The sequence below is a fragment of the Macaca nemestrina genome, chromosome 5 (genome assembly GCF_043159975.1).
Source record: "Macaca nemestrina isolate mMacNem1 chromosome 5, mMacNem.hap1, whole genome shotgun sequence".
Lineage (NCBI taxonomy): Eukaryota > Metazoa > Chordata > Mammalia > Primates > Cercopithecidae > Macaca > Macaca nemestrina.
In genome coordinates, this window is record NC_092129.1 from 19004975 (window position 1) to 19026527 (window position 21553).

Sequence of the window (21553 nt, forward strand, 5' to 3'; positions counted from 1 at the left end):
GGAGTTTTGCTCTTGTTGCCCTGGCTGGAGTGCAATGGCGTGTTCTCAGCTCACCAAAACCTCCACCTCCTGGGTTCAAACGACTCTCCTGCCTCAGCCTCCCGAGTAGCTGGGATTACGGGCATGTACCACCACGCCTGGCTAATTTTGTAATTTTTAGTAGAGACGGGGTTTCTCCATGTTGGTCAGACTGGTCTCAAACTCACAACCTCAGATGATCCGCCCTCCTCAGCTTCCCAAAGTGCTATACAGGCATGAGCCACCGTGCCTGGCCAACCTGCTATATACTTTAAATCATCTTTAGATTACTTATAATACCTAACATAATGTAAATGCTATATAGTTATACTGTGCTTTAAAAATTTTTATCATTTTTTGTTTTGTATTTTTTTCTGAATATTTTAAATCTAGGGTTGGTTGAATTTGCTGATATGGAGGGCCAACCGTACAGAGTTTTAATTTCATAGTTTAACAATGAATGGCCATAAGTGGAGGTCGATACACATACTTAGCATTTCAAGCTAAGCTTGTTCATATACACATCTGAAATTAATTACAAGACATGACCTAACAAATGCTAGCGGAACTTTTCTTGAAAGTAATTTTTACAGATACTAAACTTCATCTTGCACCCTGATGTCAACATATATTTAGAGCAAAGTCAGAGCTTTTATATTTTCACTTATTATTCATTTAACTTTTAAAACACTACTACAATTGAGTATTAAAACAAAAACAATACCAAGAAGTGAGCATATTTGGTTATAGTCCTTCACTTATTCACTGCTGCATATGTAATACCAGCAGTGAATGTTATTCACTGGCACCATTAAGAGGTTTGACACTGAACACCACTTCTGGCATGATGTTCATCATCCTCATAAGCTTCTCCATTGTAATGGCCCATCCTTGCTGATACCAGTCAACATCCACCAGATGTACTTGATCCATTTCATCAGCCTCTTTTACTTCCTATCTCTCAGGCAGGAGTTATTACAGCAAAAAATGTTTATCAGGAGACAGAAAGGCATTCTCAGGAAAGTAGACCTTAAATTTGATGCTTAGGTGATCCTTTTCATAGAATCTACAATAAACTGTCATGCCTTCATTTAGCACACACTTAGTATCTCTATGCTTGACAATCTGAGTTGGGGGATGAGAGGTGTTGACTGGGGTTTGGTTGTCAAGGGTGGGTATTGGCTTTTGGAAGCCATGCAGCGCTTCAACCAGTTTTATGTCCATACACATATAAAGGTCTTCTGGTCGAATAAGGAAGCATGGTCCTTCTGATCTAAAACAATGATAATATCTCCTGGCTCCTGATCTCCTTCACCATGAAAGATATCTACTGGTCGTCTTTCATGCCTTTGTCGTGAACTTGTAGGCTCTTCTTCTCTCAAACTATCTTCCTTCCATTGCAGCTTTTACATCTGTCATTAGGACTGTTCTGCTCCCCATGGCTCTGGCACTCCATGCACACAGACTGAGATTCTTGAGCCATTCTAGGTCCTATCTGATGATTCTTATTTGCATTCTAGTACTTCAGTGATTGGGACAGCGCTCTACTGCTCCTTTCTTACCACCTTGGCCTACACACTTGTCACAAATCACATTATTTTATGGAGCTAGTTTTCTTGTTGCACCATTAAATACATCTTCTGTGGTTACTGAGAGCTGATGCACAATATTTTTACCTCTTTTTCTTTCTGCATCCTTCCTCTTCCTTCAAATAACATATCAACCATGTCCGTGAGGGAGCCAATACTGCCACTCACCCTTTTTAATTGCCCATTCTCCTCTTGTCTCAAATAATTCAATTTTCCTTGCTTCAGAGAGTACTTCATAAGCTTAAGAAATCTGTTTATACTTCTGTTCGTTATTTGGATTCTCACCAGTGTAGTAATTCAAGATCAGTTTCCTGTAAGACTCTCTTAACTCTTCCTGGATGGCATTGGGTCTCACCCCCAAACCATTACAGTAAGTGGTTTCTTTCACCACTTTCTAAAGCTGGCAAGTGGGCTAAGGCTGGTGTGTGGGAGCAAGAAGGAGTTTGGGCAGCTACCACTCCTCCATCTCTCACCAAGTGTTTTGGAAATCTCCCTCACATGAGTTCTTAAAAGCAGAGAATTTATTCCGGCTGGAAGAAGAAGAGATATGACAGGATAATTAAGAGAGATTCAAAGCATGAGAAGGATTCAACATGTCCTTGTTGGTTTGAAGATGGAGGGGACAATGTGACAAGGAATGCAGGTGGCGTTAAGGAGCTGAGAGGCTTCTGGCTAATAACCATGAAGGGAACAAGACTCCTGCCCTACAACCACAGGAACAGAATTCAGCCAACAATCCAAATTAGTTTGGAACAGATTTACCGCTAGAGCTTCCAGAAAAGAAGGAAACCCCATGTACACGTTGATTTTGGCCTTATGAGTCTCTACTAAGCAGAGGGTTCAGCTGAGCCACTTGATATGGGACTTCTGGTCTACAGAACTGTGAGATAGCAAATGTGATAGAGGGGGTGTTTCAAGCCACTAAATTTAAGGTAATTTTTTTATGGCAGCAATGGAAAATTCATGTATGTAACAAATCTTGATATCTAGTATTTATTTTACATGTATGGCACATCTCAATTTGTACTAGCCACATTTCAAGTATTTGACAGCCACGCATGTGACTTGTGGCTATGGTATTGGACAGTGCAAATCTAGACCAACTGGAGTCAAGATGTCTAGGAAGAGCTAGGTTTGTAGCCTAAACATAGCATCACCATGTGGAAAGAGAAGAAGATCAAGGAACGGGGGGACTTGGCAAGTTCTTTCTTGATTCCCCATCCTGCAGTCTGTGAATTGGGTAATCTTGCTCATACACAAAACAGGCTAAATTTTACAAACTATTATACATTGTCTAAGTTCATTGGACTCCGAAATTTTTGTTTTAATTGCCTTCTGGCTACTGAAAAGATATTTTTTGAATATTTCATTTTTATCTCAGTTAAATTTTAGAGCAATCAAGAGAGGAGTTGTTGCTCACACCTGAATTTATGCTTGAGATGGAGCATTAGTTATTCTAGCATTATGGGGTCAGGGCAAGGTAGGCAAGGGTAACCATGGAAGAGCTCCAGGAGTAGAATTGTGCAGTTTGATTTAGCCTTCCTAGGAAGGCTGTTACTCCTCACCACAGAGTTGGCCTTTCAATATCGGCCTTCTGAGGTCTGGGTTTCATTTTTATTAAGAAGGGCAGCATGTCTTATCATTCTAATTACATTCCATGTTTAGCCTTCTAAAACCGTCTTTTACCGTCTCCCCTAATAGATGAAAATATATGTTTACCCTGCAAACTTTAGAGTAGCAACTAATCATTGTAATCTAGAACCATATTAGGAAGGTTTCACCAAAAAGCTGAAAAATTAGACTGTGTTTAAAGGAAAAAAAATGGAACCTAGACCAGGAGGGAGCAGATGGAGGTCTTTCCAGCCTTCGAGGAGCAGTGGAGGTAACAGTGGAAGAGAGGAAAGTGAATGGTGGGCCGATTGTTTCATGAAAATTTTCTTTTGACTAAAGCAAAAAGCTTTTGTAAGGAAAGCTATAGTTGGTGCTGGGGAAGGAAAGGTCAGAACACTGCAGATATGCACTATCCAGTACAGTGACCCCTAACCCCATGTAGCTATGAAACACTAGAAATGTGGTTAGTCTGATTTGAGATATGCTGTAAGTATAAAATACAAACTGGATTTCAAAGACTCGGTGCAAAAAAATGTTGTAAAATATTTCACTAATAGTTTTATATTGTTAAAATGATAATATTTTGCATACATTGGGTTAAATAAAATATATTATTAGAAGTATTTTTACCTTTTAAAGATCTTTTTTAATATGGCTCCTAGAAGATTTTAAATTACATATGTGGTTCATATTATATTTCTGTTGAACATCCTTGCTCTAAACCAAGTGCTTCTCACACTTTAAAGTATATAGGAATCATCTGGGAATCTTGTTGAACTGCATGTTCAGAAACTCCCAAGTAAACTGCTCCTGCAATTCAGCCTTTGGATTACACACCACCTGGCCTACAATATGTAACTATTCAGGAACTTTTAAAACCACAGTGACCAGATTGCTGCACCCCAAATCCATTACTTAAGAATCTATAGAGCTCTGACTTGAGTATCAATATTTGTTATAACTCTCTAGGTTAATTAAACATCTGGCAAATTTGAGGATCCCTACTTTAGAAGCTCTTGAATAGAAGTGAACTAATTTAAAGTTTATTTTATAGAAAATGGGGAAGTTCATATATCAGGAGCAATTAATTTGTCACTAGTGAATATTCATTGATTCATTAAGTGAGTTATTACTCTATGTCAGTCATGGTGATTTATATCACCCTGCCTCCTAGAAGCTAAGAAGCTAGTCAAGAGATAAGATAAATAACTGCAAAGCAATATGGGATAGGTTCAGCATGAGTGGTATAGATATTAAGGGTTATAGGACTTAAATGGAAGAGTCAATTTGGGGTGAAATAATTATTCTTGGAAAAGCTGATGTATAAGCCCTAATACTGTGGTTCTCAAACTTTAGGTTGCATCATAATCATCTAAAGTAACCAAGTTGAGGACACTGTTGTCACAGAACACTGCTAATGTCACCCCACCATGCTGTGAATGCATTTAGACCATTCTTACATCTCTCTTCTAATATTAATAACTCAAAATTCAAAGTGCCCAGTGGGAGGCTGATTGGCTGGGCCCAGACCACATGCTCAAGCCTGGTCTGGCCAGGAGCCATTGGTAATGCACTTCTCACTAAAACAAAAATAGGAATGAAGTGCAATACTGCTAGACTTGCTCCCTAAACCCTCCCTTCACCCTCAACAACAACGAAAAATCCCCAGACTAAAACAAAACCAAAAACAAACAGATAAACAAAATGTCTACTGCAGGTAGTACTATTCCAAAACAGGCATGCATCAGGGGAGACTTGATTATGGACAAAAAGTCAAATTAAATTTGAGGTTGTTAAGTTTGAGATTACAACTTTAACTTAAGCAGAGATGTCCAGTTAGTTAGTTCTGAGAATGAGGTAAAGGCTAGAGAAGGTAGCTTAGGCATTACTTCTTTAGAAGTAAAAATAGAGAACAAATGTGAGCATGAGGCGGCAGAGTGTAGAGGGAGGAACCGAGGACCAAGAGTCTGATAATATCTTCATACTTCTGGGACTCTAGGAGTAGTACAAAGGGATGCTGCATTAGATGTTAGCAGGTATTAAACCCCAAACCTATTCAGATGTGAAAAGTTAAATGGGAATTCTATTAATGTACTAACTTGCATTATAATGCTTTAATAATGCTGCATTTCCAAATATTATTTGGCTAGGAACTCTCTTAAAGAATTAGCAATATATTTGAAGACTTTTGGAAAACAATAGGCTAGAATTTTCTGGAACCAGAAAAAGACAGAAAGAGACTTACAAAAGTATTCAGGGGGAGAAATAGCAGTCCCAGGATTGAGATTATTCAGATAATTCAAACTCCTATTACTCCATTATAATAGAAAACGAGTTTAATAGTATGGGATTAATAGTATTAATTCTGTTTTACCTCTACATCTCCCAAATCCACAGCACTTGGCAAGTGGAGTTGCACCATATATATTTAAGCGAATAAATAATAATAATGAAGGGTAAGAAAAGTCCTTTAATTTGTCTGTATGGAGATCACAAGAAGTCCTTAGCAAATACATATCTCCTTCAACCCACCTCCAACCAGCTTCAGAATACTGGTGGGGTGGGTTGGATGACACATTTATTTGCTAAGGATTTCTTAAGTGATTTCTCAAGAACCCCTGGCAGAGAGAATTGCCACCCTATCATCTGTTTCTCTCTTTCTTCTTGGAAACATAACAAGGGTGACCATATAATTTATCACCCAAACTGGGACACTTGAGAGAGAGAAAGGGGGAGCTATTAATAATTGTGCCAGGACGACACATACAAAACAGACTCTCAGGCAAACTGGGACAAATGGTCATCCTAAATATAATTCCTGATGTTTAGCTGTGCGCTTGACTGTTAGGAATAAAGTCTGCACTGTTCGATACAGGGGACCAAGTAATGGAAATGGTACCAGATCACAGTAGTTAGTTCCCCTCTTCCCCAAGGTTTACAGAGATGGCTCATATCTTGACCAAAGCTGGTTCTTACCAATCAGGGAAGATTGTACAAGGTGGCTATAGAAGGCCTCACAGAGATATATTCTTAATGGGTTCCTTTCTTCTTCCTACTGACTGGAGTGTGGTTTTTCTGGTTAGAGATTTAGCAGCAGTCTTGGATCACAAGGCAGTGTGCTTAAGATGGTGGAACAGAAAGATTAAAGAAGCCTGAGTCTCTGATGATCATAAGCCATTTTAGTCTAGTCTACCTTTGGCCTATCATGTGAGGAATCAATAAACATTTCTATTTTGTAATCACTGTGGGTAATTTTAATGTTTTCTGTTACTCCTCATCGAACCTAGTCTGGGTAGATAAGACCTTATAACAGTGCTGTCAAAAAAAACATAATGTGAGTCGCAAATGTGAACCATATGTGTAATTTAAAATTTTCTAGTCATTTTAAAAAATGAAAATAGATGGTGAAATTAATTTTATCAATGTATTTTATTTAAACAATTATAGCCAAAGTATTATCTTTTCAACCTATAATCAATATGAAAAATATTAATGTGATAGTTACATGCTTTTGTTTCATGCTAAGTCTTCACAATTCTATGTGTGTTTTGTGCTCACAGCACATCTCAGTTTAGACTAACCACATTTCAAGTGCTCAATAGCCACATGTGGTTACTGGCTATCATATTGAACAGCACAATTTTATACCACAAATACCTCCTTTCACCCACCCACTCAGTATTTTTTCTCTCTCTCTTTTCTTGTTTCTCCTCAACAGATAAACATAGATAAAACCCTATATCTTACACAACAACAACAAAATAACAACAATAAACCCTTCCTCATTCTTCCTCAAAGATATTTTTCTAGTGTTTTTCTTTCTTGCACAACTCTATTTAATTGAGTTTGCAGTAGCAGGTAACTCTGGTCTTCGGCTAATGGCAGAACAGGGTCCTTTAGGATGCCACTTGATAAACTGCTACCTGGGTGATGTGAAACCATCAGGAACCATATTTTAAAGATGATCTTCTAGCAAATTAAAGCCCATGTATTAGGAGTTTTTAATATCAGGACTGAAACTCACTATGTTTTGCTATGAGTTGCCACAAAATAATTGCTCTATTTATCGATCTACCTAATCTATCTGTAATGATTTAAGAAAATCAGGTTACCTCTCTGGTTACCCGTCTGGTGATGCCAGTTTCCTTTACTTTGAGATACATGGTGAAGCGTGAGAGAAAGGGAATTGTTGGAGCTGGCACTTGGAAGTTGAGCCTAACCTGGATACCTCCTGGGAGGGGTCGTGAATGTACACATCAACTACCATGTGTGCGACAATGGAGAAGTGATTTCTGGCAGCTAGGCTTTATGGAGTACAGCCTAACTTCAGTTATCTGGAGTCTAGTGTTCAAGCACCAGGAATGGTGTCAGTTACAAAAGGAAGAATAATGTGCATCTTGTAAAAAAGGAAATAAACCAAGAGCTTTGAGTATTTTGTACATGATTAAGAGGAGCCAGAGATATGAAAGTTATGGTGGATAAGCCAGGATTGATTAATTCTCCAAAAAGAGGGAAGAAATCTTCTGGTTTAATAGAGATTTACAAAAAAAAAGAGGTCAGTCTTTTCAGGGAGAAGTAGCCAAGAAGCTCAGATGACATGATAGGGGCCTAACAAAATTAGAAATAAAAAAGGCAGAGAGAAGAGGAAAGCAAGCAAAGGAGATTATACATGGAGCAGAAGTGGTGGTAACAAAGACAGAAGTAGTAGCAAAATAGCCCAAGAAATGTCATCAGCTCTGTGGAAGTAGAAAGAATGAGGCAGACTTGAAGTCCAGAGACATTATCAGCAACCCAATGGATGTTTGGGTACCATATATAATTAAATCTTCACATGAACAATATTTCTGGAAAAAACTTCCTATGCCAACTGGAGTCATTTGTTTGTTTGATAATTTACTTGCTCATTTGCAGTTGTCTAATTTGTACCAGAAGTTTGCACTCTCTTTGGCCTATGTGCTCTCAGTGACTTAGATAAAGCCCATAGGTGCTACGGGTGATGCTGCCAAACCTAAGACCCAAAACACAGAGCATGGGCCAAGAAAAATAAAGTAAGAAGAACAAGAAAGAAAAAGACCATTATGAACACTTTGGTTATCCAGACGTCATTTATCTAGCCTCCTTAACAATATATCCTCCAGTTAAGAACCAGGAGTAGGCAAAAATCACATCTGAAAATCTAGATAGATGATGCCAAGATTACATGGTCTTTTTCATTGCAATTTACTTATTGAAAACTCTCCAGGTCCCAGAAGTGTGGCCTCACTTTCCCTTTACTTAACCACGCCAGAAACTGTCACTCCCTATGGGCCTTCGTTCCTGAAGAGCCATGGATATTGCTGCAGAAACCTCAACTCTAGGTGCTACTACTCAGCGCAGGTCAGTGTGCAGCTTTAAAACCATTTGTCATTCTTTCCTTTTATTGTTGCTGAAAATGTTTTATTCTTACTTTTAAACAAGTCTAACAAACGTAGTATTTTCTAAGTCAGTTGCAGATTAGGGCAGTAAAAGAGAGGATGAGACAAATGATAGCCGAAGAGGTGGCAGGCAATATTGAGGGTGGGGCAGAAAAATTGTAAAAGCCATGAACTTCATCTCAAACCACAAAGCCCATTCAGTGTCGGAGTTACTGTATGTGGTATGTGTTGTGGCAGGAAAAGAATAGACTTTGAAATAAGACGGGTCCAGACTCAAGTTACAGCTCTTCTGCTGGTAGTTGTGTGACCTTGGGCAGGTATTTAATTTATCTGAGCCTCATTTTTCTCATTTCTAAAATGGAGATGGTAATAATACCTTCCTTATTCAGTTGTGAAGACTAAATCTATGTAAACCAACATGGTTGTTGCAAATAGTTCCTTCTCCCCTAGAAATGAATAGGTGTTCAGCTTATCAGTGACTTTTATAACTTCAGATAGTGCTTACTAAACTCATACTACAATGTGGACACCATGCAAAGCACTGGGACATGGAAATAAATGAATGACAGTCTGTATCATCAAGGAACTTAGAGTTATTTGGGAAGAAAGATTGTAAAATATAAGCTAGACGGTGGGTTAAGGTGAAACAATGGAAGTAAGTTCCAGTAACGGAGGCAGTATGTGTACTAATGGCAGCACGGGGTGGGTGTCAACAATTTGAGGGAGAGCAGCATGTGTTTATAGTGAAGATAATCCTGAATCATCAGGAAATGTACACTGTGTTTAATAAACTATGTCTAAAGAGACAGAATATAAGTAATTCTTGTATTTAAAATATTGCATTTAAAATGATGAAATCTAAAAAAAAATAACTTCCATGGTTTACCTTGGTAAAAAAATCCATTACTTTCTAATGGAACACCTTATTTATTGATATGCCAAATAAATGAGACATTGCTAAAATGGCAGATGAGAAAGGCAGAAAAGAGGAAATAAGACTATGGAGAAAGGAAGGGGAAAGGAACAGAAATGTTATGGTGTGACCAGAATTGCTTCATGGAATCAGGCTTTTGTCGGTGTGGCTTCCTTGCTGTTTCTTTTCATCTTCACAGCTGCCCTGTCTGATTGGTAAAACATGTATTATTCTCTGTATAACTGATAATGAAGTGAAAAGTGCAAGGGGCTATTGCTTGTCCCAAGTCACACATTTAGCAAGACAGGCATCCAGAATGTAGAACTCCAGTTCTCTGCTTGAGGCACAAAAAATGGTAAGGAAAAAGTCACCCTCAGTAGTTCTAAAGAATTTCATCTAAAGAAATAAAGTTTAAAGTTTAAAACCGCCGGGCGCGGTGGCTCACGCCTGTAATCCCAGCACTTTGGGAGGCCGAGGCAGGTGGATCACAAGGTCAGGAGATCGAGACCACGGTGAAACCCCGTCTCTACTAAAAAAATACAAAAAATTAGCCGGGCGTGGTGACGGGCACCTGTAGTCCCAGCTACTCAGGAGGCTGAGGCAGGAGAATAGCGTGAACCCGGGAGGCGGAGCTTGCAGTGAGCCGAGATCGCGCCACTGCACTCCAGCCTGGGACAGAGCGAGACTCCGTCTCAAAAAAAAAAAAAAAAAAAAAAAAAAAAAAAGTTTAAAACCAGGAAGCAAATACCCAAGAAGTGGTATGGCACAAGCATATGCTACATGTAAAAGAATTTCTTAGCGTAATTGCTTTGCCACGACTTCTCTTTTTTCCCATGTTTTCCTTTCTCACCTCCTTCCTCCTCCAAATAGATGAAGGCAAGAGAGAAATACCAGAAAGGAAGAGAATAGGAGGGAGAAAACAGAAGGTTATGGGAAAAGAGAAGGGAAAGCAACAGGAGATAAATGTGTAGGGAAGTCTTACTCGTGAACATATAATATGTTTCTGGTTGATTTAAAATTTGTAAATAAGAACATATTATTCTTATACCACATACAAAAATCCTTGTTTTGAAGTTTCTCCCCAAAACAATTGAGGTCTGGGAAGGGGTAAATGTGTCAAGAGATGTGTATGTTGTCTTGGCCACCTGTAAATGAATAGGCTGTTTGGACAGAATCAAAAGCCTTCCCTGAGGTCCCCAAGCTGGCATAACCCCGTAGACTGATACTCTCTATTACTCAAGGGCATCCAATGGCCAGTACACTTCTTCCTCTCTAAGTCACTGTAAATACCACCCAGAGCCTGATGCTGATATAGGGATGTAAAAAAAGACCAATGCTGATCCTGTTCCCTGGGCACTTCTCAGGAAAGAAAACTCATCTGGAGCCCACCCTGCTGAAGCAGGTGGGTGAGATTCCAGCACCCGCTTTGTCCTTTACTGTGACCCCAGCAGGCACTCCACCAGTTGGCAGGCCAGTGTCTCCTCTGCTTGGGCATAATAGGAGGGCACATCTCACAGGACATTGTGAATGTTCATGGAAAGTACTTAATAGAGGTATTGGCTCATAGCAAGTTCTCAAAACAAGCCGTCTTTCTTCTCTTCAAAAAGTAACACTATTAGTCAAGTTTCGGTTTCTCTGACCTCAAATGATCATGTTTAAAATATGAAAACTAGGCTTCAGTCGAAACCAGCTATCCATAGTTTCCTATTGTTCAACACAAAAATTTTCCTCCTTAAAAGAAGTGACAAAAATCTGGTGGTGTTTGAAATGTCTGCATTAAAAGTTTTATGTGACTATGGGTATGTGTGGGCTTCTTCCATTCACTTGGGAAGGATTGCTCCATGAATCAAGGGCTGTACATTTGTGTCATTTACATTTTTATTTCTCTAAGCAATCTCTGCAAAATGAAAAAGAACATACTTTTAAAAGTTGGTGTTTATTATTATTTTTACATGTGGTCTCATAAATGTGAAACTTTAAAACCTCATTCATTTGGAATAATGGAAGAAAAATGCGAGAAATCTGCCTGAGAATATATTTGGGAACAAGTGGAGTTTTAGTAATGTCAAGGAAAGTTAATATTATTAGCTAAGATATAAAAGGATTTTAACAAGTAATAAAGCTAAGTTTATAAAACATATACTTCACAAAAGGCCCTGGTTTTATACGATATCATAAGTATAAGCTACTTTGATAACATAAGAAATTTAATTACTAGAACCAAAAATAAATGACTCTTTTTTAAAAAAAACTGGATTTGCCTACTTGACAAATAAGACTCTAAAGAATTATCTGAAGAAAAAGTAACATTTCTTAATTACATATTGTTTAGTTGGTTATCTTCACATGAGATCAGTGAAGTGTGGATTAATGGAGTTTTATTGCATAATGCAAGTTAAAGCAATATACGCATAAAATAAACAACCCAATTATTTTTTTCTCATATCATAGCTTCCAAACACCTAGGGCTTTGGACTCGTTTATCTTTAGTTGTATACGGACAAGACTCTGTCAAGGGAATGCCAGGGGTGTGGAGTTGTTAACTCTTTCCATGGAAATAACACTGAAGAGAAGAAAGCCAGGGAAGCCGGAGGTCACAGCAACGTCCTGCTCAGGGGGTCCAAGCGTGATTTCAGTGTCTGGGCTCTGGAGTCAGACTGCCTAAATTCAGGCTCTGCTTCCCCCTGGCAGACTCAGTGGCAACGGGGAAGTTACTTCAGGTTCCTCCTCTGTGAAATGGGATGATCATGGAATTTCACAAGGTTCCTGAAAGAGTAACATTTCCAACAGTGCCTGACACACAGTGAGTGCTCAGTCATTTCTGCTGTCTCTGTAGCTGACCGGATATTAAAGGACGTTTGTCCACTTTTAACCTCATGGCAACAAGAAAATCAAGCCCTAACTTAGATTATCAACTTACCTGTACTTTGCCATGTCATTTCATAGTTTTGTGTATTATAATATTAAAATATCTCACCAAGAAGGTGACTTTTAAAAGTCATTCTTTATATAAATGCAATGTCAAACGCTTATAAAAATCTAAGAATAGAACATCTACTGAAGTTCAGTTCCTCTGTTGTCAGCATTTGAATGACCTTCATGGACCTGTTTAGATTGGTTACTTCTTTTGTTGTTAAAGTTTTATGGTGATTCAACTATCACCAGGAGAGCGCTTGCATTTTCCCTCTGTAACTTGCTCTTTGCCAGCCATTACCCACCTGTTTAAGCCTCAAAACCTGTTTCTCCTTGGTTCTTTTCTTTCCTATGCATCCCACATCCACTATGTCAGAAGGAATGTAGACTCTGCCTCTGAAATATGTCTTGATTCCATCCGTTTCTTTCTCTCTCTAAGATCATCGCTCTCTTCCAAGCTGCATCCACCAGTCCTCTTGCCTGGGCTACTTTGATATGTTCCTAAATGTTTGCTTTTTTTTTCACATCTTTCCTTATAAAATTCATTCTTTACAGAGAGCTCACATTGATCCCAGTGAAACATACATGGAACCCTGTTACTACTCTTATTTGAAACCTTTCAGTGGCTTCTTGTCATCCTAGGAATAAAATCCAAACTCCTTATTCTGGCATACAATGCTTTCTGTTCTCTGACCACTCCCTATCTCTTCGACCTTATGTGCTTACCCACTCACCAACACCCACTGTCCTCAGCCATGCTGGCTTTCTTCTGTTTCTTGAACATGCCAAGCTTGTCATCTTAAGACCTTTGTGCTAGCTGTGCCCTCTGCCAGGAATGTACTTAGCCCCAATCTTCTCATGGGCCAACTCTTTTTTGCCCTACAGGTTTCAGACTAGCTATCACTCCCTGGAGATGCCCTTCTGCTCCCATCCAATCAAAAGCACTTGCCTAGTCACTTGCTATCATATTGTGTTTTTAATGTTGTATGTGATATTTGTCATGGTCTGATCTTTCTTGCTCATCTATTTACTTCTAATTTGTCTATTTGTGTATTACCAGTCTTGCTCCAACTAGAATATAAATTCCAACAGAGTGGGAACAATGTCATTCTTACATTCTTGTATGGCATAGTTTGTGTTAGAACAGTGTTTGGAAGACAATAAGCATTCAGCAATTATGTTAACTCAATGAATGGAATTCTCAGGTTGCTCAAGGGAGGAAGCTCCCTGTGTCCTAACCGGGACCACCTCTTAATCTCCTCAATTCTTAATTTCCACCCAGAATTATTCCACACCAGAGCCCAGAAGAGTGTAATGACCTTAATTCCTCCCCAGGAAAGCAGTATAGCTGACTGCTTCTTTCAGCACTGTCTTGCATAACCATTATTTCTGTACTAGGATTTGTTTTGTCTCCCTTCTCCCAATTTTATTTTTCTTACCTCATATTAGCATCTTTGGCAAAATTCTCTTATTCAATTCACATAACAACATGGGCAAGTATTATTACATCTTTTTTTCCCCTAAGGGACAAAGTCGAGGCTCAGAGAGGCCAAGCAACTCACAAGTGATAAAGATTTGAACCCAGATCTGTTGATATTGAAGATCATGAATTTATTTATTGCCTGGAGATAGTGTCCTACCAATTATTGTGATCACAAATTTTCCACGATAGCCACTGATGAGTTGACCAAATGATCCCCAAACTTATTTGGAGATTCCTGAGTCCCCTTAGACTTGCAGAATAAAACTCTGGAGTATAGCGCAAGAATTTTCCTTCCTTCCTTCCTTCCTTCCTTCCTTCCTTCCTTCCTTCCTTCCTTCCTTCCTTCCTTCCTTCCTTCCTTCCTCTTTCTCTCTTTTCTTTCTCTCTCAGAGTGTTGCTCTGTCACCCAGGCTGCAGTACAGTAGCACAATCTCGGCTCACTGCAACCTCCGCCTCCTGGGTTCAAGCGATTCTAATGCCTCAGTCTCCCTAGTAGCTGGGATTACTGGTGCCCACCATTACATGCAGCTAATTTCTTTATTTTTAGTAGAGGCAAGGTTTCTTTATGTTGGTCAGGCTAGTCTCGAACTCCTGACCTCAGGTGATTCGCCTGCCTTGGCCTCCCGAAGTGGTGGGATTACAGGTGTCAGCCACCACAAATGGCCCCAAGAATTTGCATTTTTAAGGAGCTCTCCAGATTATTCTAAAGGCAACCAGTTTTAGGTTTCGTTGAGATAGACAAGCAGTAGCAGGTCGGGGAATATTAAATTGAGTACATGTTATCTTTGGAAAGGTCTTTTAAATGTCAGCTGAAATTAGTTTATCTGGTTAGGTTGGTGCCTCAGGGGCTGAGATGTGGAAATATGGTATTGGAGACCCTCAAGTTTCCTCAAGGAGGAAGAAGCATCTGCAGTTTTCTAGGGGAAAAGCCACAAAGCACGAGATGGGGCCTGAGCCTTAGTGAGGGCTTCCCAAGGGCAGCGCTGAGAGTTCCAAAGCATTCTTTCAATGTTATGAGGTTCTCCAGTAAAGCTCCACTAGATATTTGAGCTTTGTAAACTGTCTGTTCACTGTTTTGAATCATTAAAAAATCTAGGTAAAGTGGGTGAAACAGGCATTTTGTAGAAGTATAAAATAATCTAGACTGTCAGAGATGGCTTTATAAGCATGTCTAAACTATTCCCAAAGTACTGAGACGTCTATTTTATGATAAAATCATGATGTAATGAAGAGAAACAACACATTCAGAGTGCTTTTCGTATTGAAAAAGGTAAAATTTTGTCAAATTCAGATATCCTAATAGTAAGATGCTGGTTCTTCCACACCTCTTTTTACATTGAGTCCTATCTAATAAAAGAGATAAATGGCCTCCTGGGGCTTAGAGACCATGGAAAGTCACATCTGGTAGCTTGCACCTGGCTGACCTATTCATGGAAAAGGTCAATGTAGAGCAAAAGGGCACTTTTTTTTTTTTTTTTTAAATCAGCTCTGCTGGAGGGAATGAGCAGCTGTCAGGGGAGGTTTTTATCCTTTCACACCATTCCACTCGCTGAGCTGGTTCCTTCAACTATGGCTGAGAGGGCCATGACTCTGCATTTGATACCACTATGGCAAGCTACCATTATCCTTTTTGTCACTAGTGCAAAATTGGAAATTCAACTATTTCTATATTTTCTGAATTGATTCATGATCCAAATAAATACTCAATCTATTTTATTACAACTTGTTTTAGGACTGGGTTCCATTGTCTTTACAAATATTCTAATATTGTGTTTTGTATTTCACATTCATTTTATCTAGTAAGTTGAGCTTTCTTCAACAACTGGTTGTCATGAATTTTTTTTTTTTTTTTTCTGTTTTCAAATTTGAATAAAGAGACAGTTCTGGGAAAACCATTTGACGGAGAGGCAAGTTGGAGTCAGGTTATAAAGAATACCATTTTGATCTCAGTACTGTGATGCTTCACTAGTACCCACAGTATGCTTTTCTAAAATGTGGGAAGTAAGGTTGGGCCTTTTATAATATTTGTAAGTTTTGAGATGTCTGAATTCTGGGTAAAGTACTTGTTGTATTAGATTGGAAGACTATCCCTTAACTAGACCCAGAATGTCTCCAGTCAGAGTTGGTTTCTATCCTCTATTTTCCAGTGAATGCCTATATGCTAAATCTAAGGTATAGTATCACAACTCTTCTCTTCAGATCATCAGTTTAAGATGTTAACAATATCGGAAAGACTATGTTTAGTTATTTAAAAAGTGACTTTTTCTAAAAAATTTCCTACTCTATCTTTTAGCTTTTCTATTTCTCCATTCCAGTTTAAATGGCCTAAAAAGAAAAGGCAGTACTTACCCAGATAATGCAAAAATTTGCCCTCTGGTGTTTATGGACCCCAAGTCCTCTGTCACTGATGACCTGAATTTCTAGCTTATCTGATAAATGCTGAGCTTTTGCATTACCTCATTCTGAAGAGCCAAGTTCATACTGAAATAATTTTCCTTTTATTCAAAGCAAAATATCAATATGCCCAGAATAGTCTACCCCTTCAAAAGAGAAAAGTCGGGAATCTTTGAGACTATTATGTATAATTATTTTATGTTTAGCTAAGACACTTTTAAAAAGGCTTTAAATATATACTCTAGTTTTTTAAGAAGAGGTTTTATGTAGAGTTCAAATATTTAGTTTAACATGTTTAAGTTTCAATGATTCATGTCAAAATAAAATTACACATTAGCTAAATGCCAAACAAGCTTGACATGGAGATGAGTCAGATCTGGGCCATTCTGGCTCCAGACTGCAAAGTGCTGTTAAGTACTTCCGCATTATGCATGCCATCTCCCTACAGAGCACCCTCTCTCAGCATTCAGACCATGAGCTTAGGGGAGTTGCACTAGAAATATGGAGAACACTCCATTTCTGTTCATTTATCATGGCTGAATTGGTATAATGAATGGTGACAAATAGGTCTTTTTCATCTACACAACAGTTACCATTACCTTTCAATGGTTTCTGCTTGAGTGTCAAGAATAGCAAGTTTAATTACACAAAAGCTGATGGAGGCATGTGGTGTGAATTTAATGCAAGGAACCAGAGAGAGGCTGCTGGACATCAACTTTGATCTTGCGTAGGGAGATAAAATCTGTATAAATATACACATGGAATGAGCTGTTAGAGATTACAGAAGTCATATGAAAATTTACTTCTTCACATCAGTGTTATATTTATCTAGAAAACGTGATAGATTGAGAGCAAAAACAACTGCTAAATATGATTCCTTGATTTCCTTCTGTCTCAAGAGTTAAACACACCTCTGAATTCAAACTGTGTGTGGAATGTTAATTTTGCAAGATGTCTTCAACTTAATTTCAAGAAGTGCTGAAAGTTTGATCATGGTATTTAACAAAATATCATCAGTTAGGAGAGAAAAGCCCATCATAGCATTGCCAGTTGGGTAGTAAAATTCTTATACATAAAATCGACTTGATAAAGTGTGGTCCCAAAATGTAATTATTACCACTAGACAACCATTTAGAGTAATTTGACATCTATTATATATCAATAAATCTACCTGGAGGTGGATCACAAGCACATAAAAGATTTTATTTAATAGCCCACAGTTAATATATTTTCCTTATCGTGATTGATTATGACATAATTCTCCGTAAATTTTCACCTCTGGAAAATAAAAAAAAAAATTGATAAGATAAAATGAGCTATATTGCCAAGCACTTTGATATTGAGAAAATGCAATTTGTTTTATCTAAATATTAATGGCATGCCTTATTTTAAGTGCATATTGATTTTTACTTACATACTTGTGAAATGAAGTTTATTTTATTATTTTTGAAACAGAGTCTACCTCTGTTGAACAGGCTGGAATGCAGTGGCGTAAACACAGCTCACTGTAGCCTCGACCTCTCAAGCTCAAGTGATCTCATCTCAAAATTCCTAAGTAGGTGGGACTACAGGTGCCCACCACCACACACATCTAATTTTTGTATATTTTTTGTAGAGATGGAGTTTTGCCAGGTTTCCCAGGCTAGTTTTGAACCCTGGGCTCAAGCTATCCACCCGCCTCAACCTCCCAAAGTGCTGGGATTACAGGTGTGAACCATGGCGCCCAACAGAAATGAAGTTTTTTTAAAAAACAAATAACTATAATAACATGTAAAAGTATGTTCATCAGTGCTTTATCTCAACTTTCTTTAAGAATACACAAATTTGAAAACTATCTGGCGTAACTATTACTTAGATCTAAATAAAGATAAAAACAATTAACTATCACAAAAATTGCCTTAATGACCATCTGGATGAATGTGTAAAACTGCACGTTAGAGAATCATGCCACAAAATCACAAATGATATTTTAATGTTCTCTTATACTTTACAGTTGCTTAGTAGTGTTTTTTTTTTTTTTTTAAATTGGAGCAGGAGGGAAGCCACTTAAACCTACACTCGTCCTAGAGGTTTAGATGGCTCTTTGTGGGTTTTTAAATGTAAAATAGAATGGGATAGATATATTTCCCTTCCAGAGGTCTATTGTGACAACTTTAAAGAAGATTAAGAGCAAAATTATATTCTTACTATCTGTTTATTAAAATGGAAATACCATCTTTAGCTTCTACATAAAATAAATCATTCTTCAGCTATTGGGATTAACTAATTAAATGCATAATTAACATTTGCTATGGGCCAGGCACTGTGCAGAAGTTGGAAATATAAAGAGTCATACATAGCGCTGGAATTTTTTTTTTTTTTTTTTTTTTTTGGTGCGTGAAAAGAGAAACTGTGTCTTCATGGAGTTCACAGTATCATTGGGATGATAAGAAAATGTTAGAAAAGATGATCATATACAAGCAACCTGGTAAATTGTTTGGAATTGAGTATAAGGATAGTTAACAAAGAAGGCAGAACACAGAAGGCCGAAAGGGAGAAGCCAGTGTGTACTGAAACACTTAGGGAAGCACTAATGAGGGTAAGGATGATAGTGGTCCCAAAGAGAAGCGTCTCATCAGCCTAAAATCGATGTATGTTTGTATGCTACAATTTTGAATACGTTTTGGTTTGTGTTATCAGAATAAGAATAGAGTCAAAGAAATGTGCATTTGGACTCTATTGCAAATCAACCCTGTTATTAATCCCTTTTTAACTTTTGCTTTTGCAGAGGTCCTAGCAGAGAGATCCCACCCCTACTACATCACCTTTCCTTCTCTTTTCCCAGTGGTGCACCCATACTTCTTTCACTTCTAGCTTAAACATTTTAGAAGGATCAATTTCACAAAATTCAGAACACTCATGATTTTGGAAGGAAAGAGTAGTAATACCATGTACATATAAGAAATCTTAAAGGATAATTATAAATTAGCCTTAAAATTTTTTGATGACGTCATACATGTGTGTACGTGTGTGTGCACATGCGTGTGTGTATGTGTGTGTAGAGTCTTCAGAAGGCCATGACCTTATATGCCTCAATAGAGTGGCTAGACAAATAAGAGAAATTTATATCCTGGGAAGTTAAGGTAAGGATTGGTGATCACTAAAGAAAGAACTTCCTGAGGAAAATATAGTTGTCTTTCAATTATAAAGGGATGATACAATTCTGAATATATTTTCCCCTATAGCATTACAATTATGACAATAATGTTTAGATTTTCTTATATTAAACTCTTAGAGTCCTCCTTAAATTTTCCCTAACTTCTACATGATTCATTTTTTTTCTTAAAATTAAATCACCTTATTTTGTTTTCCCATGGAAGTATACACCCTTGGCCTCAAGATGGGAAGTTATCCACTTTAATATTCATGATTCGGCAGGATATTTTATGGCTAGTAAGATTTGCAGCTTAAGTGCATATCTTCTGTACATACAGAGGTCAGAAATAATTTGCTTCATGATACAGGAATTAAAATCAATACTCTTACTTCCTTAAAAAACAAACATAACATAATATAAATGAGAAATGAGTAAATTATTAATAGATAGGTTTATCTAAAATATAATACCAGCTAAGCTAAGCAAGGTCAACTCAGAGAATCGAGTTTTAGGAAGCAGAGCAAGTTATAGGAAGTGTGAGGAAGTTCGATCCATCACCACAGCTTTGTCTTCAGAAAGTCACTTTCACCTGAGGGGTTTCAAGCCATATTACAAACATCTATTTAACTGTCCCTGTGAATAAGTGCCTGTTATGATGATATTCAGCTTGAGGATTAAAAAAATGGGGAGAATAGAAGTCTTGGCCATGGTATCTTGGGGATACTCCCAGGTTTCTCATTAACACTTAACCGGCAATCAAGGGAGAGAGAGTGAGAAAGTCCCATCGGATACTGTCAGGGTGGTTCCAGCATCATAATTTTCATTTCCTATGCCTTTATATTTGCTCTCTGTGCAGGATTTAGACAAATCCTATGCTCCAGAAGGACCCTCTTCTTACTCTGTGCTTGATATACTTCCACCTGTTGAAAAATGTAGTGAGCTGAAGCTGAAGCTGAAGCTAGCTGGGTTAGTCAGAAAAGGCATTTTCTTCTTCCTTCTCAGAGAACAGAGTTTATCAGCTACCATGTTTCTGGGCCCTGCCCTACTTTCTGATTTCTACATAGAGTCTGTGTTTTTCTTTTTCTTTCTTAAGCCAAGAATGGGTATTTCTGTGCATCTGAAAAAGCATTTCTCCTGGAAAGAGGAAGGCTAGCTTGTGAGCCTGACCCCCTTGAAAGATAAATGGATGTAAAACTCATAATCAGTGAAGCCAGAATCAACTTTGAATCTCACTTTCTTGCTCTCTGTACATGTAATTTATTTATATTTGTGGGATCCTTTCCATCACTTTCAAATCATTACTTCCATAGCAATTCATCCTTTTACTTATTGAAACAAACAAATTTAGCTTTTAGTGTCAATGCCGGGATGTAGGCATATGTGAAACAATCTCCTACCTTAAATCACTTACAGTTTAACAGGGGGGACTTATACAAATGAATCATACTAAGTCACAATGAAATCATCTGTAATGAACATATGTCCCAAGTGCTATGAAGGCATAGGGGAGATACGGTTATTGCTAACTGGTAAGAGGCAATGCTATATGCATAATTTTGCCAGTGGAGGGATAACCAGCGTTTCTTCCTTTTTCAACCTTCTTGGGACCCTTTAGTGCTGAGGTGTAACAGTTTTTTAAAAGTTCCCAATACAAAGAAAGGGTAAGTGTTTGAGTTGATAGATATGCTAATTGTCTGATCTTATCACTATATATCATATGTATCGAAACATCATTATGTACCCCATAAATGTGTACAGTTACTATGTGTCAAATACCTTATTTTATTTTATTTTTCAAGAAAAAAAAAAAAAAAGAAAGAAAAGCTTCTACTTGTTGACCAGTGAAGGCAAGGGAAAAGCTAACCAACAGAGAGGAATCGTGAGCTCTGTGGTTGGGCTACTGAGAGCAGGATCATAGATTTTTGATTATGTTCGGCTCATCTCATGGAATATGGCTGTTGAGCTTGCATATATGATGTGTACATATAATATTCACAATTCTAATGGAGAAAATACTTCATAAACAGGAGGGGATTTGAAATATTATCTTTCTAGCAGAGCTTTCTGAAGGAATTGCATTGC

At 37.9% G+C, this 21553-nt stretch overlaps 1 pseudogene; it reads right to left on the minus strand.

The window, feature by feature from the left end:
* Positions 1-776: 776 nt before the first annotated feature.
* Positions 777-21553, minus strand: part of LOC105499740 (dnaJ homolog subfamily A member 1-like) — a 66156-nt pseudogene continuing 45379 nt past the window's right edge.